At 42.2% G+C, this 27,174-nt stretch overlaps 1 protein-coding gene across 1 annotated transcript in view; it reads right to left on the bottom strand.

Moving 5' to 3' along the window:
- LOC106562842 (volume-regulated anion channel subunit LRRC8A) overlaps positions 1-21,741 on the bottom strand; it is a 40,876-nt gene extending 19,135 nt beyond the window's left edge. Inside the window, exon 1 of the mRNA XM_014127887.2 lies at positions 21,616-21,741. The gene's annotated coding sequence lies outside the window, so the exon portion shown is untranslated. The remainder of the gene's footprint in view (positions 1-21,615) is intronic.
- Between the last annotated feature and the right edge of the window lie 5,433 nt (positions 21,742-27,174).

Below are 27,174 nucleotides of genomic sequence, written 5' to 3'. Positions count from 1 at the left end.
ATAAATGTAACAAATGTATTGTTACAAGACCCCACACAAAAATGAGTAATCATTGTGACTCAAACTTTAAAAACACAAAGTTATAAAAAGGACAAGCCCATCAGGTAGGCAAACTTGACATTGTAAGGAAGGCCAGCTTTTGAGAACTTTGGCCTTTAAAAGTAAATTAAGAAAACAGGGGCTGGCTGCAAGAGTGAACATGTTTCTTGCGGTTTACTTTCTGAAGACATATTACTCATTGCGGGAGATTTAATGATAGTATTTATGGGCCAACAGCTAAATGTCATAGACAGCCTGTCTGATTATAATAAAACCAATGCTGAATCCATTAAAATGGCTGGAATGTGTTTTTGCCCGAAAAGGCTCACATCCTCATGGTGTTCCATCTGTTATGTCTAGCTCAGCTATAGTCAAACTGTATCCTCTTCACCAGTGACATTTTATCTCCCAGACAGCACAGACGTGAAAAAATGTAAGGTTACTTGCGTAACCCTGGTTCTCTGATATTATGAGTGAGATCTCTTCACAAAGACTGCCCACCCTCTCGGAAGTGCCTATCAAAAGTGTTTGTTTGTTGGAGACAGACAGGTAAGAGTGGCGAATGAGGTGAAACCCTCACACTTCCATAAAAGGAATAACTCTCCCGACCTCTGGTTATTCTCAAGCATGCTTTTCTTCCTCATGCTCCTGCGAGCAGGGGAATGCGGTGAGATATCTCATACCATAATATCAAAGAACCAGGGTTATCCTGTCTGGGCTAGGGGGCAGTATTTTCACGGCCGGATGAAAAACATACCCAATTTAAACAGGTTACTACTCTGACCCAGAAACTAGAATATGCATATTATTAGTATATGCATATTATTAGTAGATTTGGATGTACAGTCGTCTCAAATAAAACTGTGAAGGACCTCGGCATTACTCTGGACCCTGATCTCTCTTTTGAAGAACATATCAAGACTGTTTCAAGGACAGCTTTTTTCCATCTACGTAACATTGCAAAAATCAGAAACTTTCTGTCCAAAAATGATGCAGAAAAATTAATCCATGCTTTTGTTACTTCTAGGCTGGACTACTGCAATGCTCTACTTTCCGGCTACCCGGATAAAGCACTAAACAAACTTCAGTTAGTGCTAAATACGGCTGCTAGAATCCTGACTAGAACCAAACAATTTGATCATATTACTCCAGTGCTAGCCTCCCTACACTGGCTTCCTGTTAAGGCAAGGGCTGATTTCAAGGTTTTACTGCTAACCTACAAAGCATTACATGGGCTTGCTCCTACCTATCTTTCCGATTTGGTCCTGCCGTACATACCTACACGTACGCTACGGTCACAAGACGCAGGCCTCCTAATTGTCCCTAGAATTTCTAAGCAAACGGCTGGAGGTAGGGCTTTCTCCTATAGAGCTCCATTTTTATGGAATGGTCTGCCTACCCATGTGAGAGACGCAGACTCAGTCTCAACCTTTAAGTCTTTACTGAAGACTTATCTCTTCAGTAGGTCCTATGATTAAGTATAGTCTGGCCCAGGAGTGTGAAGGTGAACGGAAAGGCTGGAGCAACGAACCGCCCTTGCTGTCTCTGCCTTGCCGGTTCCCCTCTCTCCACTGGGATTCTCTGCCTCTAACCCTATTACAGGGGCTGAGTCACTGGCTTACTGGTGTTCTTCCATGCCGTCCATGGGAGGGGTGCGTCACTTGAGTGGGTTGAGTCACTGACGTGGTCTTCCTGTCTGGGTTGGCACCCCCCCCCCCCCCCTTGGGTTGTGCCGTGGCGGAGATCTTTGTGGGCTATACTCGGCCTTGTCTTAGGACGGTAAGTTGGTGGCAAAGTGGGTGGGGTTATATCCTGCCTGTTTGGCCCTGTCCGGGGGTATCATCGGATGGGGCCACAGTGTCTTCTGATCCCTCCTGTCTCAGCCTCCAGTATTTATGCTGCAGTAGTTTATGTGTCGGGGGGCTAGGGTCAGTCTGTTACATCTGGAGTATTTCTCTTGTCTTATCCGGTGTCCTGTGTGAATTTAAATATGCTCTCTCTAATTCTCTCTTTCTCTCGGAGGACCTGAGCCCTAGGACCATGCCTCAGGACTACCTGGCATGATGACTCCTTGCTGTCCCCAGTCCACCTGGCCGTGCTGCTGCTCCAGTTTCAACTGTTCTGCCTGCGGCTATGGAACCCTGACCTGTTCACCGGACGTGCTTGTTGCACCCTCGACAACTACTATGATTATTATTATTTGACCATGCTGGTCATTTATGAACATTTTAACATCTTGACCATGTTCTGTTATAATATCCACCAAGCACAGCCAGAAGAGTCCTGGCCACCCCTCATAGCCTGGTTCCTCTCTAGGTTTCTTCCTAGGTTTTGTCCTTTCTAGGGAGGTTTTCCTAGGGAGTTTTTCCTAGCCACCGTGCTTCTTTCACATGCATTGCTTGCTGTTTGGGGTTTTAGGCTGGGTTTCTGTACAGCACCTTGAGATATCAGCTGATGTACGAAGGGCTATATAAATACATTTGATTTGGATCAAAAACACTCCGAAGTTTCTAAAACTGTTTGAATGGTGTCTGAGTATAACAGAACTCATATGGCAGGCAAAAACCTGAGAAAAATCCAAGCAGGAAGTGAAAAGTCTGAGAGTTGTAGTTCTTCTTTTGATTCTCTATCGAAGCTACCGTGTCTGTGGGGTGACGTTGCACTTCCTAAGGCTTCCATTGGCTGTCTAAAGCCTTCAGAAAGTGGTTTGAGCATTTTTCTGTCACTGGGCAGATAATAGGAGCTCAGTTACTGAGTGGTCTGCCTGGCAACAAAGGGATTGGATATGCTCGGTCCCGTGAGCGTGCCCCTCCTTCTTTTTCTTCTTGAATGAATATGCCATTGTCCGGTTGGAATATTATCGCAATTTTACGTAAAAAATACCATAAAGATTGATTTTAAACAGCGTTTGACATGCTTCTAAGTACGGTAATGGAACATTTAGACTTTTCGTCTCTCGTTCCGCGATCGCGCGTTATGCCTTTGGATAAGTGATCTGTACGCACGAACAAAACGGAGGTATTTCTACATAAATATGGATTATTTCGAACAAAAACAACATTTCTTGTGGAAGTAGCAGTCCTGGGAATGCATTCTGAGAAAGATCAAAGGTAAGAGAATATTTCTAATACTAATTCTGAGTTTAGGTTGCCCCGAACTTGGCGGGTGTCTGAATAGCTCACCGTGATGGCTGAGCTATGTACTCAGAATATTGAAAAATGTGCTTTCTCTGTAAAGCTATTTTAAAATCTGACACAGCGGTTGCATCTAGGGGTAGTCTATCTATTATTCTTAAAATAATTGTTATATATTTTGTCAATGTTTATGATGAGTATTTTTGTAAATTGATGTGCACATTCACCGGACGTTTTGGTGGGAATACATTTTCTGAACATCACGCACCAATGTAAAATGCTGTTTTTGGATATAAATATGAACTTTATCGAACAAAACATACATGTATTGTGTAACATAATGTCCTAGGAGTGTCATCTGATGAAGATCGTCAAAGGTTAGTGCTTCATTTAGCTGTGTTTTGGGTTTTATTGACACATGTCCTTGCTTGGAAAATGGCTGTGTGATTATTTTTGTCTATGTACTCTCCTAACATAATCTAATGTTTTGCTTTCGCTGTAAAGCCTTTTTGAAATCGGACAATGTGGTTAGATTAACGAGAAGTTTATCTTAAAAATGGTGTAAAATAGTTGTATGTTTGAGAAAGTTGAATTATTACATTTTGTTGTTTTTGAATTTGCCACCCTGATATTTCACTGGCTGTGTCCCGCACGCTAGCGTCCCACCTAGCCCATAGAAGTTAAGAAAGTAATCTTTAGTTCTCTTTCAATTATTTGTTTTGATATCTCACATGGGGATATGGCCATCTCCCGTATTGCAAAACATGCTCTCCAAAGCCAGGGAAGTCCCAACATCAGCAACCATCAGAGGTCCCGAAATTAATGGAGTACGTACCGAAGAGGTGCAGAGACAACCCAACAGGGGAAAAACTTCATAAAGTGAGGGGAAGCCCAATATAAGGCGCATACAATCTTAGTTTAATGAGATATGCTCCAAAAACAGTGCCCAAGAGGTAAACTCCTTTGTAGGAGAGGGACCTTCCAGGCACCTCCAAAGATTATCACCCCATTATAATGGTTCCCATGATCCGGCAGGATATCGTCGAAAAGAGAAGGGCCCAATAAGTGAAGCGCATAACACCCTTGCCCGAGCTCTCCTACAGTCCAAGTAGATGCGTACCGCATGTAATGGACAACAGGGACACCCTTCTAGAGAAGGCAACAGGTGAAAAGCCATAGGCTCCAAGATGCGACAATGGGAAAAAGTCGACCCGGGCCAAAGATAGGGTTAGGTACATTAACCTGAAAAACCCCAGGGCAGACTGTGGGCGCGAACAGTGACTGGTAAAGCACAGTCCACACATACGCTTAATGATGCCAAAGGCCATTGTAAAGTGAAAGGAGGAATATTACATCTCCACACTTTCCAGTGGCTAATAGCTGCTGTGAAAGGGTTTTAAGCACAATAGACACGTCCCAGGACGAGCTAAAAGCTCAGGGACTGGGTTTAAGCAAAGTGCCCTGCTTAGAGACTACACAACAGTTATGGATAATCTGTTTCAAGCATCTCTGAACTTTGCTCCATTCATCTTTGCCTTGATCCTGACTAGTCTCCCAGTCCCTGCCGCTAGAAAACCTTACGCGTTGGAAGGCCGAAAAAGTGGCTAAAGGATGTCGTGGTAAATTGCAAGATTATGTTATAATGCTTGTATTGCATAATATGTTTATGTGATATACATGTCTATTAGAATGTATTTCTAATAGACTCTAGTGTTGGCAGTTCTTCCCTCAGCTGGGGCTCAGTCACTTGTGGCCCAGAGAGGGGAGAGGTCAGGCTTGTCTTTCACATATCCCTGGTGCTATGCAGCATATCAGAAAGGGAAGAGGACAGGATGAAACATTGTCTTCATATGTGAATGTATCTGTTAAACCATGTGAAAGGATGGCGTGATTAATGGGGAACCAATTACTTGTCTCCACAATGTCTGTGCGCAAGTCACTCCCTCCTTTGGCATTGGGAGAAGGTGTATGGCAGTGTCTGGAACCATTGTATGTCCTCTCTGATGTTACACTTATCCTGGGGTAGTGTATGACCTAGAGGCTCACTCCCCTCAGTGAGCTTGTCCAGGAGTGGGGTCAAGAGGGGGTTTACTTGAGATGGGAGTATCTAGAGTTGACAATTGATTTATGCCATTGGATAAGATGGTGTTTTTGTGCTATGAAGTACCAGGAATGGGATTAGAACCTCGTCTTAGGGACCAAACTGAACGATAATTTATAGCGAATGCTATCTGGCTATGGGATACTCCTCTCTCAAGTAAAAGTATTTTTTTGTGAACTGTTCCTAAGATCTGTGGTTCATCATGTAGGTTGAGAGGGGTGTATCTTGGCTATAAAATATCTTAGTATTTTTGTGTTGTCACTTTCAATGGTTCATTAATAATGGCGCATCATTGAAAGTCATTGCTAATGCAAAGCTCTTATTATTAAAGATGTAGTTTAAGTATAACTCTGACTGGTGTGTGAAGTTTGTACCTCTCCTCATTTGGTAATGCAGAAATTAGCCACCACAAGGACCATAACAAAGATGAACCTTCTCTCACTCCAACAAATCCTGCAAGGAGCATAGGACCATGGAAAACAGAGTGTAGTGAATAACAATCTGTCTAGTCACACCACTTCTCCACAAAAAAACACACCAACTGTGAAAACAGAAAGCTTGCATAAGTGGCTGTCACTCTTTTCCAAGAGTTACAGGCCTGTCTCTTTCCCTTTTTTTCTAAAGAATCTGGGTGAGGGTGGTGAATTGCTTCGTTCGCTAGGGTATAAACCCCTGTATGACGATAGCCAGGGTTGGGGAGTAACTGATTAATGCATTCTGATTACAAAAAATTACTTTTAAATTCAGAAACTATGTTTGCGAGAAGAAAAAAAAGACACCTTTCTGTTCTCAATGACATTCAATTCAGCATTGGAAAAAAGGCACAATTTGAAGTTTGTTTCACCTGAGTGAGTCTGACCACAAGTCAGAGATCACGTATCCTTTTTGTCTTCTTTTAATGCATCTTAAGGCAAAAGTAATACAAAAGTAACGGAAAGTTAATGAGATTACATTAATGAGTTTGAGTAATCCAAAAGTTACATCACTGGTTACAATTTTGGACAGGTAACTAGTAACGGATTACATTTAGAAAGTAACCTACCCAACCCAGACGATAGCTGCCAGGACTGATCGTAAGCACAGTTGTAACTGCCGACTGAAAAAAAATCACTGGTCATCGAGGAGCTCAAAGACGAAGAAGATATGAATAAGGCATCACCCACTTCTCCTGGGTGTCAGCTCTTCCATCTCTTTGGGATGGGGTTTCCTCAGGCCCTATCGTGTCATCGCTGCAGTAAGTCAGTCTGGATAGATGCGGGAAGCAGACTGTCTCGGGACAGAGCAACCAGCACCATGATGTAAGACATCAGGCAATATAGCCAAAGGAAGAAGGAAACACCTCCAGCGCATTATTCCTAAACCTGGGCACAAGGACAGCTACATAACTGGTATGTCTTGGCCCTGCTTCATGCAGGAAGGTTGTCAAGAGCAACCTTCCTGCACCTTCCCGCTCCGCAGCCACTCGCTCCCGTAAGCTGGGGAGGCAGAGCAGGCAGTTGCGTGAACCAATCGCTTTGTGGACTCGGGAGTACCAGATAGCTGTCTGGGGCTCTGACACCTGTGAGGACGTCGTCAGTCTGTCCCCCCTTTCCCCTAAGATCCAGAAAGTAAAGTAAGGAATAACTGATTGTGCATGTCCAGGCTCAGGGTACCCTTAGCAAGAATCCTGCTAGTGAGGGGCTCTTAGCTTCCCTGAGGCAAAGGCAAACTGGTACTGTGGGGAGCAGTTAATAAAAAATCTGGGCTTGAGTCTTTTCCCGTCATATAGATCCATTGACGGGCGCTGAGCCACTACAGGGGATGGCCACTCGATGTCCAGTCTGGCCGCAGCCGCTTTCAGACATAAAAGAGCCCAAACTTCACTGGAGGTGGTCTGTGGGCCTGAGAGGGTGCGAGAACGGGGTCGTCAGTACCCATCTCCTGCACTATCTCAAGGATCTCCATGATATTAATCCCATCGTGATCCCCCAACTCGCCTTCCCCTGACACTATGTCGTCAGCCATTGAGGGGAGAGAGTCGAGGCTAGTGGGGCGTTAGCTAGCTAGAAGCTACCTTGTGGTGAAGGTGTGCCGTGGCTAGCTCAGTGCTGGCCAAGTTAGCCTTCAGAAAGAGTGCTTCCGCAACCGAAGGTGCCGTGAAGGCTGAGATGGTCTAGTAAACACAACAGGTGAATGTAGACGATAAAAGGGTGCTCACAATTCTACCGTGTTGCAGGTAGGGTATGCTAGCAAGGTTAGCTTGCCTCTCAGCAAGGTAGCCAAGTTAGCCTTGCAGAGTGGGCTAACCAAGTCTCAGTAGGTAGCGGAGACTGAGAAGTCAAAACTAAAACCTTCCGGTTAGTACTCAACCTCTCGACAGGGTATGAAGACCTACAGTTGGAGTCGGAAGTTATCCTTCAGGGTTCATTTCTGGGTATCCAGTCGATATGAGGCGAGCTAGAGTAGTGAGACCATTCATGAGGAAGAGAAGCAAGAATAATCAGAGGGTGGGAGAGTGGCTCCTTTTATAGAAGTGAGGGTCTCACCTCATTCGGTACTCTACCTCTGTCTCCAACAAATGCTTTTGATAGGTACTTCCATGAGAATAGGAAGCGAACCCCCACATGTGAGATATCAAAATTAACAATTCAAAGAGAACGACCCATTTATTAGGAAATTGTTGGGGCCAGGAGTTTTTACTGATCACGTGACCTGATTAGGGAAAATAATCTCTACCCTGGTCAGGACAAGAGGTCAGAAACACCTTTGTCCTGAGACATTAATACTACTACTACGGTCTACTGGGGAAACCACCCATTTAATAGAACATTCCTCAGGAAATTAAATCATTATTCAGGTGCGCAAGTCCTTTGCATTTGGACTGTTTAACCCAGACACGCTACTTATTGAAAACATCTCAAACTGAGATCATAGTGAAGCTTAGAGTGCCTACCCCCAGCAGAACAACCCCTTCCAGTATCACGGACAAATTTCAGACATCAGCTATCTAATCAGTTGAAAGAGATTTCCCGTTTCCTTTTTGTATGTGTGAGGTCAGTTGGGGAGGACTGGGTGTAGACTTTAATTTCTAGCTCCCTCTCTCCATGTGCACCTCCTCTTCTACCTGCACGAAATAACAGGAAGAGAATAAGGGAGTGTGGTCAATGGAAGCTCACAAAAGAGCCTCATCCAGTCCAAACCAGTCAGACGAAGCCATCTTAAGTCGCTCTATTTCTTTGGATCGCTGCCCTCTCTGACAGTAGCTCCCAGTTTGTCAGAAGTCTAGTTTAAACACTCCGACTGAGACCGGACAACAACAAAAAAGTTTGTTTCTCTCTCTACGCTGCCCCCCCCCATCCCCCCTCCCCTCTGTAGCACGAACCAAGTAACCTATCAAATAAAGTCTTTGTTTGCACAAATTTCAAGTCGTGGTGGCATGACTTCTACAATTCCGTCTGAGCGCATAAATAATGAATAATGTGTGCCAGCCTACTGGGTGACTCAAACAGCCTGTTATACAGCTGCTCAGTTCACAGTGCACCTAGCTGCGCACTGAGCACTATCTGGCAGATCTGACACTGTAAGGGCACTAAGGGCAGTTCACATAAATCACTATATGGCAGCTTGATAAATCATTCCCGTTTGCCCCTGGGGTATTAAAAGTATGGAGATCCATCCAACAACAGTACACACAACATACTTTCTCTCTTCTTGTTGGAGTTACACTACCGGTCAAAAGTTTTAGAATACCTACTCATTCAAGGGTTTTCTCTATTTTTACTATTTTCTACATTGTAGAATAATAGTGAAGACATCAAAACTATGAATCATGTAGTAACCAAAAAAGTGTTAAACAAATCAAAATATATTTTATATTTGAGATTCTTAAAATAGCCACCCTTTGCATTGATGACAGCTTTGCACACTTGGCATTCTCTCAACCAGTGTCATGAGGTGGTGACCTGGAATGCATTTCAATTAACAGGTGTGCCTTCTCAAAAAGTTAATTTGTGGAATTTCTTTCCTTCTTAATGCGTTTGAGGCAATCAGTTGTGTTGTGACAAGGTAGGGGCGGTATACAGAAGATAGCCCTATTTGTTAAAAGACCAAGTCCATATTATGGCAAAACAGCTCAAATAAGCAAAGAGAAACGACAGTCCATCATTATTTTAACCTGTTATGGATAGGGGGCAGTATTTTCACGGCCGGATAAAAAACGTACTGGTGGCTGAATGGTGGCTTTGCAGGCCCTGGCTGAAAAACATTAGCGCGTTTGGATAGTGGTCGGTCAGAGTACTATGAGACTGAGGCGCGTGCACGAGTCGACTCCATGTTTACTTTCTCTCTCTTTGAACGAAAACAACCACTCCCGGTCGGAATATTATCACTTTTTTTACGAGAAAAATGGCATAAAAATTGATTTTAAACAGCGGTTGACATGCTTCGAAGTACGGTAATGGAATATTTAGAATTTTTTTGTCACGAAACGCGTCGGGCGCATAACCCTTCGTCACCCTTGGATAGTGTCTTGAACTGTCATAAAATAAGTCGTACTCATCCTTAAAAATGTCGTACTGGAGAGAAGAGGACCAAAACGCAGCAGGTATGTGCAGGCTCATCTTGACTTTTATTAACTATCAAAAATGAACACCCAAAATGACAAAAAACTCACGAGAATGAACGAACAACCAACAGTCTGGCAAAGCATAGGCTCAACACAGAACAATTCCCCACAACCCCAAAGACAAACACACACACCTATATAGGACTTCCAATCAAAGGCAACTATACACACCTGCCTTCAATTGGAAGTCCCAATCATCAACCCAACATTTAACAAACACAAACCCCCTGCCACATCCTGACCTAGACTAAGCAATACGCCCTCTGCTGGTCAGGACGTGACATGAACGCACAAACAAAATGCCGCTATTTGGATATAACTATGGATTATTTGGAACCAAACCAACATTTGTTATTGAAGTAGAAGTCCTGGGAGTGCATTCTGACGAAGAACAGGAAAGGTAATCAAACTTTTCTAATAGTAAATCGGAGTTTGGTGAGGGTCAAACTTGGTGAGTGTCAAAATAGCTAGCCTGTGATGGCGTGCTATCTACTCAGAATATTGCAAAATGTGCTTTCACCGAAAAGCTATTTTAAAATCGGACATAGCGAGTGCATAAAGGAGTTCTGTATCTAGAATTCTTAAAATAATTGTTATGCTTTTTGTGAACGTTTATCGTGAGTAATTTAGTAAATTCACCGGAAGTGTTCGGTGGGAATGCTAGTTCTGAACGTCACATGCTAATGTAAAAAACTGGTTTTTGATATAAATATGAACTTGATTGAACAAAACATGCATGTATTGTATAACATAATGTCCTAGGCATGTCATCTGATGAAGATCATCAAAGGTTAGTGCTGCATTTAGCTGTGGTTTTGTTTTTTGTGACATTATATGCTAGCTTGAAAAATGGGTGTCTGATTATTTCTGGCTGGGTACTCTGCTGACATAATCTAATGTTTTGCTTTCGCTGTGAAGCCTTTTTGAAATCGGACAGTGTGGTTAGATAAAGGAGAGTCTTGTCTTTAAAATGGTGTAAAATAGTCATATGTTTGAAAAATTGAAGTTTTTGTATTTTTGAGGAATTTGTAATTCGCGCCACGCCTATCATTGGATATTGGAGCAGGTGTTCCGCTAGCGGAACGTCTAGATGTAAGAGGTTAAGACATGAAGGTCAGTCAATACCAAAAATGTCAAGAACTTTGAAAGTTTCTCCAAGTGCAGTCGCAAAAACCAAATCAAATTTTATTGGTCACATACACATGGTTATCAGATGTTATTGCGAGTGTAGCAAAATGCTTGTGCTTCTAGTTCTGACAGTGCAGCAATATCTAACCAGTAATATCTAACAATTCCACAACAAATGCCTAATACACACAGATTTAAGTAAAGGAATGGAATAAGAATATATAAATATATGGATGAGCAATGAACGAGCGGAATAGGCTAAGATGCAATAGATAGTATAGAATACAGTATATACATATGAGATGAGTAATGCAAGATATGTAAACATTATTAAAGTGACATTATTAGAGTGGCTAATGATTTAAAGTCTGTATGTAGGCAGCAGCCTCTCTGTGCTAGTGATGGCTATTTAAAACATCTGATGGCCTTGAGATAGAAGCTGTTTTTCAGTCTCTCGGTCCCAGCGTTGATGCACCTGCACTGACCTCACCTTCTGGATGGTAGCGGGGTGAACAGGCAGTGGCTCAGGTGGTTATTGTCCTTGATGATCTTTTTGGCCTTCCTGTGACATCGGGTGCTGTAGGTGGACCTGGAGGGCAGGAAGTTTGCCCCCGGTGATGCGTTGTGCAGACCACACCATCCTCAAGAGAGCCCTGCGGTTGTGGGCAATGCAGTTGCTGTACCAGGCGGTGATACAGCCCGACAGGATGCTCTCAAATGTGCATCTGTTAAAATTTGTGAGGGTTTTAGGTAACATGCCAAACTTCTTCAGCCTCCTAAGGTTGAAAAGGCGCAGTTGCACTTTCTTCACCAGACGGTCTGTGTGGGTGGACAATTTCAGTTTGTCAGTGATGTGTACGCCGAGGAATTTAAAAAATCTTTCCACCTTCTCCACTGCTGTCCTGTTGATGTGGATAGAGGGATGCTCCCTCTGCTGTTTCCTGAAGTCCACGATCATCTCCTTTGTTTTGCTGACATTGAGTGGGGTTAATTTCCTGACACCACACTCCGAGAGCCTTCACCTCCTCCCAGTAGGCTGTCTCGTCGTTGTTGGTAATCAAGCCTACTACTGTTGTGTCGTCTGCAAACTTGATGATTGAGTTGTACGCGTGCATGGCCACGCAGTCATGGGTGAACAGGGAGTACATGCACCCTGTTGGGGCCCCAGGATCAGCGAAGTGAAGATGTTGTTTCCTACCTTCACCACCTGGGGGCGGCCCGTCAGGAAGTCCAGGACCCAATTGCACAGGGCGGGGTTGAGACTAGGGATGCACCGATATGACATTTTTGGCCAGTACCGATATCCAATATTTTCCTTGCCAAATAAAAACCGATAGCGATAACCGATATTTAACATTTTATCGGCCATTTAAGCATTCTAGTACAGTTAAATAGTTGAAACACACACACTGACCAAAAAGTTATTTTGTTGGCATTTACGTATGTCCCCATTACCAGTAAAGCATAATCAAAACCTATTTTTTTCCACTTACTTGCTGTTTTGTTGTTCATTTTTTCAGTCTCAACCAGGATTTCATTATACATGTCAAGCAGTGAAGTTTCAGCTGTCTGTCCGTGGCCTTTCTTCCTCAGTTCGCACTGTCACTGTGTCCGTTTCCATCGTGTCCAGCTGTGACTAACATTTCATGTAAACCATGTTTCTTGTGTGCATTGAAGTAGAGGTCCTTGTACCTAGCATCGAGCATGGTGGCGACACAGTAAAGAGGTTCAGAGAGAATGGCACGAATAACTTGTTCACAGCCTTGAGAACTTTTGCCTTGAGAACTTTTTAACCCTACTGTCTGTGTCGGCAGTTTTGTTGAGCAGGCGTTTCAATGCCATGACAGAGGGTATTACGTCCGCTGCAGACGCAGTTGATTAGCTTATTTCTCCAGTCAGTTGTTCGAATGGAGATAGGAGTATGTTCATGTTTCTAAGTTTCAAACATGTTCTCAAATGCCATTGAAATGGCAGCAGCGGTATGAGAACCAGCACATTCTTGAGCATACAATACGGTTTTCCTCAGTATGAAATCCTCGTCAACCCACTGTGCTGTCAGACTCAGCATGCTCATGGGGCTGACATCGCTGGTCCAAATGTCAGTTGTGAAGCTAAAAGCAGTGATGCCCATAGCAAGTAGCTCATGGATGTGCGTTTCAACAATACTATGTAACTCCGGTAGGGCAACATCTGATAAATAGCGCCTACTTGGTAGTGTGTTTTCCCGGGGCCCGAGGTGCTTGACCAGTCGGCGAAAGCCAACATCATCCATGACAGAGAAGGGTTGATTGTCAAGGTCAATGAATTCCATTATCTTGGCGTTAACCTGTTGGGGGTAGGGGGCAGTATTGACACGGCCGGATAAAAAACGTACCCAATTTAATCTGGTTACTACTCCTGCCCAGTAACTAGAATATGCATATAATTATTGGCTTTGGATAGAAAACACCCTAAAGTTTCTAAAACTGTTTGGATGGTGTCTGTGAGTATAACAGAACTCATATGGCAGGCAAAAACCTGAGAGGATTCTATATGGGAAGTGGCCTGTCTGACAAGTTGTTGTTCATCTGGGCTCTTTTTATTGAAGACTGAGGATCTTTGCTCTAACGTGACACTTCCTACGGCTCCCATAGGCTCTCAGAGCCCGGGAAAAAGCTGAACGATATCGAGGCAGCCTCTGGCTGAAACACATTATCGCTTTTGGCAAGTGGCCGATCAGAGTACTATGGGCTTAGGCGCGTGCCCGAGTCGACCCCATGCTTTATTTTCTTTTGTCTGTTTACCTAAATGCAGATTCCCGGTCGGAATATTATCGCTTTTTTACGAGAAAAATTGAATAAAAATGGATTTTAAACAGCGGTTGACATGCTTCGAAGTACGGTAATGGAATATTTAGAATTTTTTTGGTCACGAAATGCGCCATGCTCGTAACCCTTATTTACCCTTTCGGATAGTGTCTTGAACGCACGAACAAAACACCGCTATTTGGATATAACAATGGATTATTTGGGACCAAACCAACATTTGTTATTGAAGTAGAAGTCCTGGGAGTGCATTCTGACGAAGAACACCAAAGGTAATAACATTTTTCTTATAGTAAATCTGACTTTGGTGAGTGCTAAACTTGCTGGGTGTCTAAATAGCTAGCCCTGTGATGCCGGGCTATCTACTGAGAATATTGCAAAATGTGCTTTCACCGAAAAGCTATTTTAAAATCGGACATATCGAGTGCATAGAGGAGTTCTGTATCTATAATTCTTAAAATAATTGTTATGCTTTTTGTGAACGTTTATCGTGAGTAATTTAGTAAATTCACCGGAAGTTTGCTAGTTCTGAACGTCACATGCTAATGTAAAAAGCTTGTTTTTGATATAAATATGAACTTGATTGAACAAAACATGCATGTATTGTATAACATAATGTCCTAGGTGTGTCATCTGATGAAGATCATCAAAGGTTAGTGCTGCATTTAGCTGTCTTCTGGGTTTTTGTGACATTATATGCTAGCTTGAAAAATGGGTGTCTGATTATTTCTGTCTGGGTACTCTGCTGACATAATCTAATGTTTTGCTTTCGTTGTAAAGCCTTTTTGAAATCGGACAGTGTGGTTAGATTAACGAGAGTCTTGTCTTTAAAATGGTGTAAAATAGTCATATGTTTGAGAAATTTAAGTAATAGCATTTCTAAGGTATTTGAATAACGCGCCACAGGATTCCACTGGCTGTTACGTAGGTGGGACGATTTCGTCCCGCCGGCCCTAGAGAAGTTAATGGATGTCGCCTTTGAGTTGTCTCAGTGAAAATGTCTTACTCTTTCAAATAACTGCTCGACTTGAACTTGTTTAGTTGTTGGAAGTGTGTGCTTAGTATTTTTCTGCTTTTGTTCTGTGTAGCACTGTATTTTTGTGGCGTCATTACGTCATCTACCTATGTTTATATAGGTATGCACGTCAGCTTTTACATCGGTTTTGCACATTGGTGTTAAACTAGACATTGGGCCGATGCTCGCATTTTTTTAAATATATCATGCATCCCTAGTTGAGACGCAGGGCCTCAAGCTCAGTGATGACCTTGGAGGGCACTATGGTGTTGAATGCTGTCGTCAATGAACAGCATTCTTGCATAGGTATTCCTCTTGTCCAAATGCGATAGGGTAGTGTGCAGTGTGATGACGATGTTGTCGTCTATGAACCTATTTGGGCGGTAAGCAAATTGAAGTGGGTCTAGGGTGACAGGTAAAATGGAGGTGATATGATCCTTGACTAGTCTCTCAAAGCACTTCCTGATGACAGAAGTGAGGGCTATGGGGCGATAGTCATTTAGTTCAGTTACCTTTGCATTCTTGGGTACAGAACAATGGTGGCCATCTTGAAGCATGTGGAGACAGCAGACTGGGATAGGTGGAGATTGAATATGTCCGTAAACACATCAGCCAGCTGGTCTGTGCATGCTCTGAGGACGTGGATAGGGATGCCGTCTGGGCCGGAAGCCTTGTGAGGCTTAACATGTTTAAATGTCTTAATCACGACGGCCACAGAGAAGGAGAGCCCACAGTCCTTGGTAGAAGGCCGCGTCGGTGGCACTGTACTATCCTCAAAGCGGGCAAAGAAGGTGTTTAGTTTGTCTGGAAACAAGACGTCGGTGTCCATGATGTGGCTGGTTTTCCTTTTGTGGTCCGTGATTGTCTGTAGACCCTGCCACATACGTCGTGTCTGAGCAGTTGAATTGCGACTACACTTTGTCTCTTAACTGACATTTTGCTTGTTTGATTGCCTTGCCGAGGGAATAACTACACAGTTTGGCCATATTCCCAGTCGCCTTGCCATGGTTAAATGCAGTGGTACGCGCTTTCAGTTTTGTGCGAATGCTGCCATCTATCCACAGTTTCTGGTTAGGGTAGGTTTTAATAATAGTGGGTACAACAACTCCTATACGCTTCCTTATAAAAACTCACTCACAGAATCAGTGTATACGTCAATATTATTCTCTGAGGGTACCTGAAACATATCCCAGTCCGCGTAATCAAAACAATCTTGAAGCGTGGATTCCGACTGGTCAGACTAGCGTTGAATAGTCCTTAGCACGGGTACTTCCTGTTTGAGTTTCTGCTTACAGGAAGGGAGGAGCAAAATGGTCAGATTTTCCGAAATGAGGGCGGGTGAGCATTGTGGAATTCAGAGTAACAGTATTCCAGTGTTTTTCCCAGTGCGAGTGCTACAGTCGACATGCTGATAGAATTTAGGTAGCCTTGTTCTCAAATTTGCTTTGTTAAAATCCCCAGCTACAATAAATGCAGCCTCAGGATATATGGTTTCCAGTTTGCATAAAGTCCAGTGAAGTTCCTTGAGGGCCGTTGTGGTATCGGCTTGAGGGGGGATATACACAGCTGTTACAATAACCGAAGAGAGTTCTCTTGGGAGATAATACGGTCAGCATTTAATTGTGAGGAACTGTAGGTCAGGTGAACAAAAAGGACTTGAGTTTCTGTATGTTTTTACAATTACACCATGAGTCATCAATCATGAAACATACACCCCTGCCCTTCTTCTTCCCGGAGAGATGTTTATTCCTGTCGGCGCGACGCACTGAGAATCCAGGTGGCTGTACCGACTCCGACAGCATATCCCGAGAGAGCCATGCTTCCGTGAAACAGAGTATGTTAAAATCCCTGATGTCAATCTGGAAAGCAACCCTTGTCCTGATTTTGTCGACCTTGTTATCTAGGGACTGGACATTAGCGAGTAATATACCCGAAAGTGGCGGGTGGTGTGTGCGCCTCCGAAGTCTGACTAGAAGACCGCTCCATTCTCCCTCTTCTCCGGCGCCGTTATTTTGGGTCGGCCTCTGGAATCAGTTCAAATGCCCTTGGCTGGAGAGGACAAAGGATCTGCGTCGGGAAAGTCGTATTTCTGGTGCTGGTAAGTTGACGTCGCTCTGATATCCAATAGTTCTTCCTGGATGTATGCAATAACACTTAAGATTTTCTAGGCTAACAATGTAAGAAATAATACCAAAAATAAATAAATACTGCAAAGTTTCCTAAGAACTAGAAGCGAGGCAGCACTCTCTGTCGGCGCCATCTTTCACAACCATCAAGCGCTATGATGAAACTGGCTCATGAGGACCGCCACAGGAATGGAAGACCCAGAGTTACCTCTGCTGCAGAGTATACATTCATTAGAGTTAGAGGCCTCAGAAATTGCAGCCCAAATAAATGCTTCAGCGTAACAGACACATCTCAACATCAACTGTTCAGTGGAGACTGATGAATCAGGCCTTCATGGTCGATTTGCTGCCAAGAAACCACTACTAAAGGACACCAATAATGATAAGAAAGTCGCTTGGGCCAAGAAACACTTGCAATGGACATTAGACCAGTGGAAATCTGTCCTTTGGTCTGATGAGTCCAAATTAGATTTTTGGTTCCAACCGCCATGTCTTTGTGAGATGCAGAGTAGGTGAACGGATGATCTCCGCATGTGTGGTTCCCACTGTGAAGCATGGATGTGGAGGTGTGATGGTATGGGGCTGGTGACACGGTCTGTGATTTATTTAAAATTCAAGGCACACTTAACCAGCATGGCTACCACACCATTTTGCAGCCATACGCCATCCCATCTGGTCTGGGCTTAGTGGGACTATCATTTGTTTTTCAACAGGACAATGAGCCAACACACCTCCAGGCTGTGTAAGGGCTATTTGACCAAGAAGGAGAGTGATGGAGTGCTGCATCAAATGACCTGGCCTCCACAATCCGCCGACCTCAACCAAATTGTGATAGTTTGGGATGAGTCGGACCACAGAGTGAAGGAAAAGCAGCCAACAAGTGCTCAGCATATGTGGGAACTCCAGGTGAAGCTGGTTGAGAGAATGCCAAGAGTGTGCAAAGCTGTCATCAAGGCAAAGGGTGACTATTTGAAGAATCTCAAATATAAAATATATTTTGATATGTTTAACACTATTTTGGTTACTACATGATTCCATATATGTTCTTTCATAGTGTTGATGTCTTCACTATTATTCTACAATGTAGAAAATAGAAAAAATTAAGAAAAACCCTGAACGAGTAGGTGTTCTAAAACTTTGACCGGTAGTGTACAGTGGCAAGAAAAAGTATGTGAACCCTTTGGAATTATCTGGATGTCTGCTTAAATTGGTCATACAATTTGATCTGATCTTCATCTACTCACAACGATAGACAAACACAGTCTGCTTAAACTAATAACACACAAACAATTATAAGTTATGTCTTTATTGAACACGCCGTGTAAACATTCATAGTGCAGGGTGGAAAAAGTATGTGAACCCTTGTTTTAGTTCAGCAATATTCTTGTGATGTCAGGTGTGAACTGCTCTCGAGGTCATGCCACAGCATCTCAATCGGGTTGAGGTCAGGACTCTGACTGGGCCATTTCAGAAGGCGTATTTTCTTATGTTGAAGCCATTCTGTTGATTTTACTTCTGTGTTATGGGTCGTTGTCCCGTTGCGTCACCCAACTTCTGTTGACCTTCAATTGACGGACAGATAGCCTTACATTCTCCTGCAAAAAGTATTGATAAACTTGGGAATGTATTTTTCTGTCGATTATAGCAAGCTGTCCAGGCCCTGAGGCAGCAAAGCAGACCCAAACCATGATGCTCCCTCCACCATACTTTACAGTTAGGATGAGGTTTTGATGTTGGTGTGCTGTGCCTTTTTTTCTCCACACATATTGTTGTGTGTTCCTTCCAAACAACTCAACTGTAGTTTCATCTGTCCACAGAATATTTTGCCAGTAGCGCTGTGGAACATCCAGGTGCTCTTTTGTGAACTTCAGATGTGCAGCAATATTTTTTTGGGACAGCAGTGGCTTCTACCGTGGTGTCCTCCCATGAACACCATTCTTGTTTAGTGTTTTACATATCGTAGACTCGTCAACAGAGGTGTTAACATGTTCCAGAGATTTCTGTAAGTCTTTAGCTGACACTAGGATTCTTCTTAACCTCATTGAGCATTCGGTGCTTGGAGTCATCTTTGCAGGACGGCCAGTCCTAGGGAGAGTAGCAACAGTGCTGAACTTTCTCCATTTATAGACAATTTGTCTTACTGTGGACTGATGAACATCAAGGCTTTTAGAGATACTTTTGTAACCCTTTCCAGCTTTATGCAAGTCAACAATTCTTAATCGTAGGTCTTCTGAGATCTCTTTTGTTTGAGGCATGGTTCACATCAGGCAATGCTTCTTGTGAATAGCAAACTCAAGTTTTGTGAGTGTTTTGTATAGGGCAGGGCAACTCTAACCAACATCTCCAATCTCATTGATTGGACTCCAGGTTAGCGGACTCCTGACTCCAATTATCTTCTGGAGAAGTCATTAGCCTAGGGGTTCACATACATTTTCCAACCTACACTGTGAATGTTGAAATTATGTATTCAGTATAGACTAGAAAAATACAATCATTTGTGTGTTATTAGTTTAAGCACACTGTGTGTGCCTATTGTTGTGACTTAAATGAAGGTCAGATCAAATGTTATGACCAATTTATATAGAAATCCAGGTCATTCCAAAGGGTTCACATACTTTTTCTTGCCACTGTGTGTGTAATCTCCAAAAATGTCAGACAGAATTATAATCACATGGTGAAGCTTTGCCTGATTGAACTGCAACATAACTTTACCACATCAGTGTTTCCCTGACAGTTGCCTGACATAGTATTCAAGTAGGCAGGTAGAGAGCTTTAGGCTTACCTGCCACCGCTCCTGAATCTTCATTTATGTTATTCCCCAGGTAGATTGATCGACATAGTCTGATCGTCTGGGCTACAGAAATCTGAAAGCATACCACTAACAGAACGGTCCTTGTGTAGAAATGGGGGTACAGGAGAATAGTAATGCCCAGCTGAACACTGGACGGTAATGCATTTCAGTAAGAGATTACCTGAGTCCGTTTTAGGTCTCCCTCCAGAAAAAACAAAGATGATGACCAGTCTGTTAAATAGTATGGCTTGTTTTATGTAAGGCTTTGAGGAGAGGAGTAAAATAAGAGAATTTGGTGCCCGTTTTTCAGATCCTACCCTCAGCCTTATGTAGGTAGTGAGTCAGTGCTCCCACCTTCTGAAGACAAAGCTACCATTGTCCGGGCAGGGCTGCTTTGTCCAGGCAGTGTTGACTGGCATACATTAGAAAAAGGGCCAAACATAGAAATATAATTACTAGAAGGCCCGTCACCACTGCGATTTGTATGTACCATGATGGGTACACTAATTGGAGATGCTAGTTCTAGTAATTATATTTCTATGGGGCCAAACCTGAGCCAAATTTATATCCCTGAGTCAAGGCCAAATAACCTCCTCCAAGGGCATTACCTGGAACTACAGGGAGTCATTCTTAGAGAAAATATCAAATGGTCCCTGTGAAACTTGGGAACAAATACCATCCCTCTTTAAAAGAGCATTAAGATGTTGAGTGATCCAAGGACAGTTGAGACACTTGACATTTTAAAAAATGACATTTGATTTACAAACATGGTGGTGCGTAGCAGACAAACAAGCATTTGTTAGCACCCAAATCAACACCAAGTACTCCACAAAGAAGTTACAGGTCAAGTTGTTTGTAACAGTTTTACACACAGGGTAATTACATTACGTGTCCCTCTTTATGTCAGCCTTGTAAAAGAGATGTTGACTTTCTTCAACAATGTTTTGAAAGTAGACCAAGGCTGAGACAGTAGCACAGTCCACTGCATAGGATTAGCATGAGGGCTATTTGTGTTTGTTATGATCTGGTGAGTAACTTCAAAAATAACACTTTGCAGAACATTCCAGTGACCTCACCGATGTCCAGCCCCGGGGATAGACAGTGTCACAGAGAGACAAGATGATGTCATCATTTTATGTCAGGGCATCCATGCTCAGGTGTTATAATTGGGTGGAAGGGGGGGGACATGTAGTGGTGGCCGTTTCTTTTGGAATAAATAGCAATTTTGTGAAGTTTCACCTCTCTGAAATAAAAACACTCCAATTTAGCCTCGATGTCCAACTCACATACTGGGTTCGAAGGCCCACTCAATATGTGCTTCTGTGTGCCATTGTTTGAGCTCCCTTTATTTACCTGTTATTAGCTTTTTTAACAATACATGTTGTAAGGCCTACTTTACATTTTTCCAAATAATCATTCCATATTGAAATATCATCCCATTACATTAATTAACAAGTGTATATCCAAAAATCATTATTTATCGTCACTAAACATTTTATCCACATTGCAACGATTTATAGGAAAGTGATATACAATTGCCTAGCTAGACTGGTGTAACATTAAATCGCTGTGAAATCATAAAAAGACTAACAGCGTAAATGCGTGTGCCAGGTGCCGGTTGAATGGCACGTGTTATGGCTCCAACAAAATGCACACGCTGATAATGAAGCAATAAGCCACAAAATACAGTTTAAGCTTATATATATTTATATATATATATATATATATAAAGTCGTTTCGTGTCTATAACAAAGGTAGAATTACGTTATCACCGAGTCTTTGTTGGATTCCCAAACAACACCCCGGTGACGCTGTTACGATGTCATACACAGGAGTAGACATTTTTCTCTGAACATCATAAAGTCCTTACTCACCTAATTTGTTACAGTAACTGTCTTTATCCTCTTCCGCACATAATTGAAACATTTCGTATTGTTTCACAGAGGTGCAATGTTAAGGTTCACACTAACCATCCGCAGCACATGTGTGTCGTGAGAAACATTAGCATATAGTGGAATCGGCGGTTCGCCTTCAAAATAAAAGTCTGCAATTGAAACTGATGCAAACGGATAAAAAGTCAAAACATGCCACAATTGGACTATAATTATATACAAATGAACAAGATACAATTATTAGTCAATTTGAACCCCCAAAAAGTAGAAATCAGTTGAAATCACACTGGGGATGTATTTCAATTCAGAATTTCATTGGGGGCATACTTATATGCACTGTACAGACTAACCTATGGATTGTGCACCCATGAAATGGGATATCAGCCACTCAGTGACACCCACAGAATACAACTATGTAGAATTTACACAAATATTTGTGTTTTAGCTCTTATTGCAAGACTTTAACTGTGGGAAATCATCATCCCAGTCAGTATATTGTGTGTATTGAACATTCATATTGAACTGCACAGCCTGACCTATTGATTGTGCAGTGTGGAGAAGCTACTCTGGAAGTATAGTTTATTAAGTTACCATTTACTTCACTCTGGAAGAAGTTAAGCTACACTGAAACTACCCTCGCAAAATATAAATTTCTTAACTAAAGTTACTTTGATGGATGGAAACTACAAATGTAACGGCTGTGCTCAATGCAATGGCACTCATAAATGTAGATCCTTCAAACACCCCCAAACAGGGAAACAGATCCCAATCAAAGGTGTTATCACCTGCTCCACTAAGGCAGTTATTTATCTTATAACTTGTCCCTGTGGTAAAAATGATGTGGGTAAAACAAAGCGTGAATTAAAAGTACGTATCTCAGAGCATCGTAGCACCATCGTAGCACCATTAGGTGGTAAAACTTGACTTACCCAGTTGCGGCCCACCTTTTGGAAGCAAACCACTCGATTTCATCTCTACATTATATTGGCATCGAACATGTCACCCTCCCTAGGAGAGGGGGTGACCTCGACTATTTATTGATAAAACGAGAGGCTGCTTGGATCTTTAATTTAAAGACCCTTGCTCCCTTCGGTCTCAACATAGACTTTGATCTGAAGCCATTCTTGTGATTATTGTGATTTTGCTATTCTAAATGTTTGTAGGCTTATGTAGCCAAATCGTATCTATGATTGTATGTTATCCATTTACGTTTTTTGTATGTTATTTTAATATATGAGAATGAACCAATGATATCAGGCCACAACTGGCCATGATTACAGACACCTGTGTGTCTTTAGACACTATATAAATTAGTCATCTCGCAGTGTTTGTCATTATACCCTGATGAAGACAGCTTGTCTGTCGAAACGTTGGACATAAATATTTTTGCATCTGAGCTCCAAGGGTGTGCGGTTTTCCTTTATTTTTTAAGTGTTCTATTCCACTTGCCAGCACCTCGCTTAAATAGGTGTGCGTTTCTTTCGCCTCTAGATTACTGAAAAAGTACTTCACTACATCCAAACTACTTCGTGATAAGTTATCATATGTAAATCTGAAATGTCATCACTTTGGGGTCATAGATGTAGGATCTTAATTTGAGTCAGTTTGCTACAATAAGAACATAATCATGCAACAACAGGGAATGAGAATTATAATTAATTAACATTTTTGTAGGGGTTGATACATTGAAGGTACCACGTTCATCTGTACAAACAATAGTACGCAAGCATAAATACCATGGGACCACGCAGCCGTCATACCGCTTAGGAAGGAGACGCGTTCTGTCTCCTAGAGATGAGCGTACTTTGGTGCGAAAAGTGCAAATCAATCCCAGAACAACAGCAAAGGACCTTGTGAAGATGCTGGAAACAGGTACAAAAGTATCTATATCCACAGTAAAACAAGTCCTATATCGTCATAACCTGAAAGGCCGCTCAGCAAGGAAGAAGCCACTGCTCCAAAACCGCCATAAAAAAATAGACTACGGTTTGCAACTGCACACGGGGACAAAGACTGTACTTTTTGGAGAAATGTCCTCTGGTCTGATGAAACAAAGATTGAACTGTTTGGCCATAATGCCCTTTGTTATATTTGGAGGAAAAAGGGGGAGGCTTTGCAAGCCGAAGAACACCATCCCAACCGTGAAGCACAGGGGTGGCAGCATCATGTTGTGGGGGTGCTTTGCTGCAGGAGGGACTGGTTGTTAAAATAATTTGATATCTTGATAATAATCAATTCGCCTTGACTAATGCCCAAGGTTTGTAAGACAATGGGTTAAATAATTAGGCAAGGACTCAGCTTTCTGCAAAAGGTTTCTGTAGCTTTATTCAGAGAACGTTCTGAGGTCAGGATAACAAAACAGTCATTTTATAGTTCTTGCTTACTTACACACATGCATTTACTGTAACGGCTGTCTGTAAGAGGGAACCAAGGTGCAGCAGAGGATGTGTTCATCATTAGAATTTTAATACAAAAAAACAAGAGAACACTACAAAATGAACAAAAACGACAGCAAACAGTCCTGTTAGGAAAATACTCTAAACAGAAACAATTACCCACAAAACCCAAAGGAAAAACAGGCTCCTTATGTGTGACTCCCAATCAGCAGCAACGAGCTTTAGCTGTGCCTGATTGGGAGCCACACACATGGCCCAAAACAAAGAAATACCAAAACATAGAAAAAGGAACATAGAACGCCCACCCAATGTAACACCCTGGCCTAACCAAAATAAAGAACAAAAAACCCCTCTCTATGGCCAGGGCGTTACATTTACACACAAACTGTTGGTGACCTGCATCCCCCATTGACTTCCCACACTGTTTATCACTACCTAGCTCAGCCTGTTCCTTTCCCTCAAGGTTAGGAACCCTTTGAAGTTTTACTCCCTTTACCATCTGTCCCCTGCTTTCTACACTAATTACATACACACATTTCTTTCCCTCTCCAGTGGTTCCTGGACTTTCTGGAACTAATCAGACCAATCGATCACTACATTGATCATTACATTGATTATTCATTAACCATGCTGTATGACTAATAATTCATCATGGTTTATTGATTCATTTACCTTTATTAGATAATTGTCTTATCACTGGTGGACTTCACAAAATAGATGGCGTCATGAGGGAGGAAAATTATGTGGATATATTGAAGCAACATCTCAAGACGTCAGTCAGGAAGTTAAAGCTTGGTTGCAAATGGGTCTTCCAAATAGACAATGACCCCAAGCATACTTCCAAAGTTGTGGCAAAATGGCTTAAGGACAACAAAGTCAAGGTATTGGAGTGGCCATCACAAAGCTCAATCATATAGAAAATGTGTTGGCAGAAATGAAAAAGTGTGTGTGAGCAAGGAGGCCTACAAACATGACTCAGTTACACCAGCTCTGTCAGGAGGAATGGGCCCAAATGGTCATGCTCTGACCTAGGAGAGCTGTGTTTTTCTGTTTAGTTAGGTCAGGGTGTGATAGATGGGTGGGCATTCTATGTTTTTGTTTTCTATGTTTTGGCCAGGTATGGTTTCCAATCAGAGGCAGCTGTCTATCATTGTCTCTGATTGGAAGCCATACTTAGGCAGCCTGTTTTTCCTGTGTGGGTAGTTGTTTTCCGTTTTGTAAGTATTACCTGACTGAACTGTTGGCTGTCGTTTGTTGTTTTTTCTGTTTAAGTGTTATCATTGAAGGAATATGAGCACTCTACACGCCGCGCCTTGGTCCCCTTTATAGGACCCACGTTACACAAATTCACCCAACTTATTGTGGGAAGCTTGTGGAAGGCTACCCAAAAATTTGAATATTTGATAGCCTTTGTCTTTTTAAACTATTAAACTTTGTCCTTCATCCACGTTCATTGCATTTCCTCAAAATTCTAAAGTTTCATTGTGACGTCACTTCCAACGTGTTATTCACTGTAAATGCAACAATTAAACTATTGACACAAATTAGCTACTTTGACCACTTGGCCAATAAAGAGTTAGTTTATGAGATCTTCCTCTACTTTTCAAAACTGAACGCAGATTTTTTTCCCTTTTTATTCTGATAAAAAGTTGCAGCTGTTTTAGTAAGCATGTACAAAATGCTGTTTAGTATTTGTAGTTAATCATATCAGTAACGTTAGTTGATGATATCAGAGCTGTGGCTCCGCACACCGGTAAAGTGGAGCAGAGCATGCTGGGCGATCTCCAGCTCAGAAAAGATCAGCTCAAGAGAAGTCAAGTGATAGAAAGTTCTAGCCATGCTTGTGTGTTCCCACCAGCTGGCTTTCATTGTGTTAGCCGAGGCCAGTGTGCGTCCTTATTGATATGTAAGTACATATTTTAAAACTTTCAGGTGTTTATGTCTGAAGATGCACTCTGCGACAATAATGTCATATTTATGGTTATGCTAATGAGTAGTTTCTACTGCGAGCTGACGTTAGCTATTGTGAGCTGGCGGCAGCACTCTTTTGATCTCAAACAGTGCAGTCACAGTCAAGTTGTATTGCGCTGTATGGTTCTCTATAGCATTAAGTCATTATAGTCATGTCATAGCCAAGCATATTGTTTATAAGAGATGTGAATGGGAGATTCTATTGTATTTCACTATTGTATCTTTTATTTCTCTCTTCAATTGTAGACCACACACACACACACTGGTTGAAGCAAGTTGCTAGACCACTAAGTGCCTTAGCTTAGCCCATCCATACTACATACACTGTGCGGTGCTGTTCGTTATTAAACCACCTCTACTGGAATACTACCTGTCTGTCAATATACAGTCCACCAAGTCCTCACTTACAAACCGCATCAACATTTTCACTAACTTTTTATAAAGTGAACTTCTGACCACTTCCCCAACAAGTTAGCGGGTATGACATCTTGGTCTACTTCTCTGCTATTAAAATATATATATTCTACGGATCTAAGACAGCTGTTTTAGTAACTGCATTACCACATTTCCCCCCCAACATTTTATAAAGTGAACTTCTGACCACTTCCCCAACAAGTTAGCGGGTATGACATCTTGGTCTACTTCTCTGCTATTAAACTATATATATATTCTACGGATCTAAGACAGCTGTTTTAGTAACTGCATTACCACATTTTTCCCCAAAACTTTTTCCAAATTGCAATTTTGACCACTCCCCCAACAAGTCAGACAAAAACGTAAGAAATCTTTCTCTACTATTCAAATCTGAGGTTTGAAGAAAAATATATTCGAACAATAAAAAGTTAGGTGTTTAGAGCGATGAAAAAAGAATCTAAATAAGAGAGCTGTTAGCTGATGTTATGTCTCATCATTGAGCAGTCCGAACAGAGCTGTTGCTATGTATGCTCACAAACTTAGAGGGTATGACATCTTGGTCTAATTCTCTATTAAAAATCTAAAATCAGAACATAATTATTTTACAAATAAAAGGTTCCTCTACTTCTCTGCTAAGCAGAGCTGTTGGTATTGATTTCAATGGCAAAAAGGGCCATAAACTAGAATGGTAAAAAATACATTACAATTCTAGACCCCATCGCCTCTTTGACTGCTTAGGCTATTAACTCCAAACCAACGC

The sequence above is a fragment of the Salmo salar genome, chromosome 11 (assembly GCF_965601325.2).
Source record: "Salmo salar chromosome 11, fSalSal1, whole genome shotgun sequence".
In the NCBI taxonomy this organism is placed as follows: Eukaryota; Metazoa; Chordata; class Actinopteri; order Salmoniformes; family Salmonidae; genus Salmo; species Salmo salar.
Note: the sequence above shows the minus strand (reverse complement) of the source record. Positions and strands in the feature narration are given on the sequence as shown.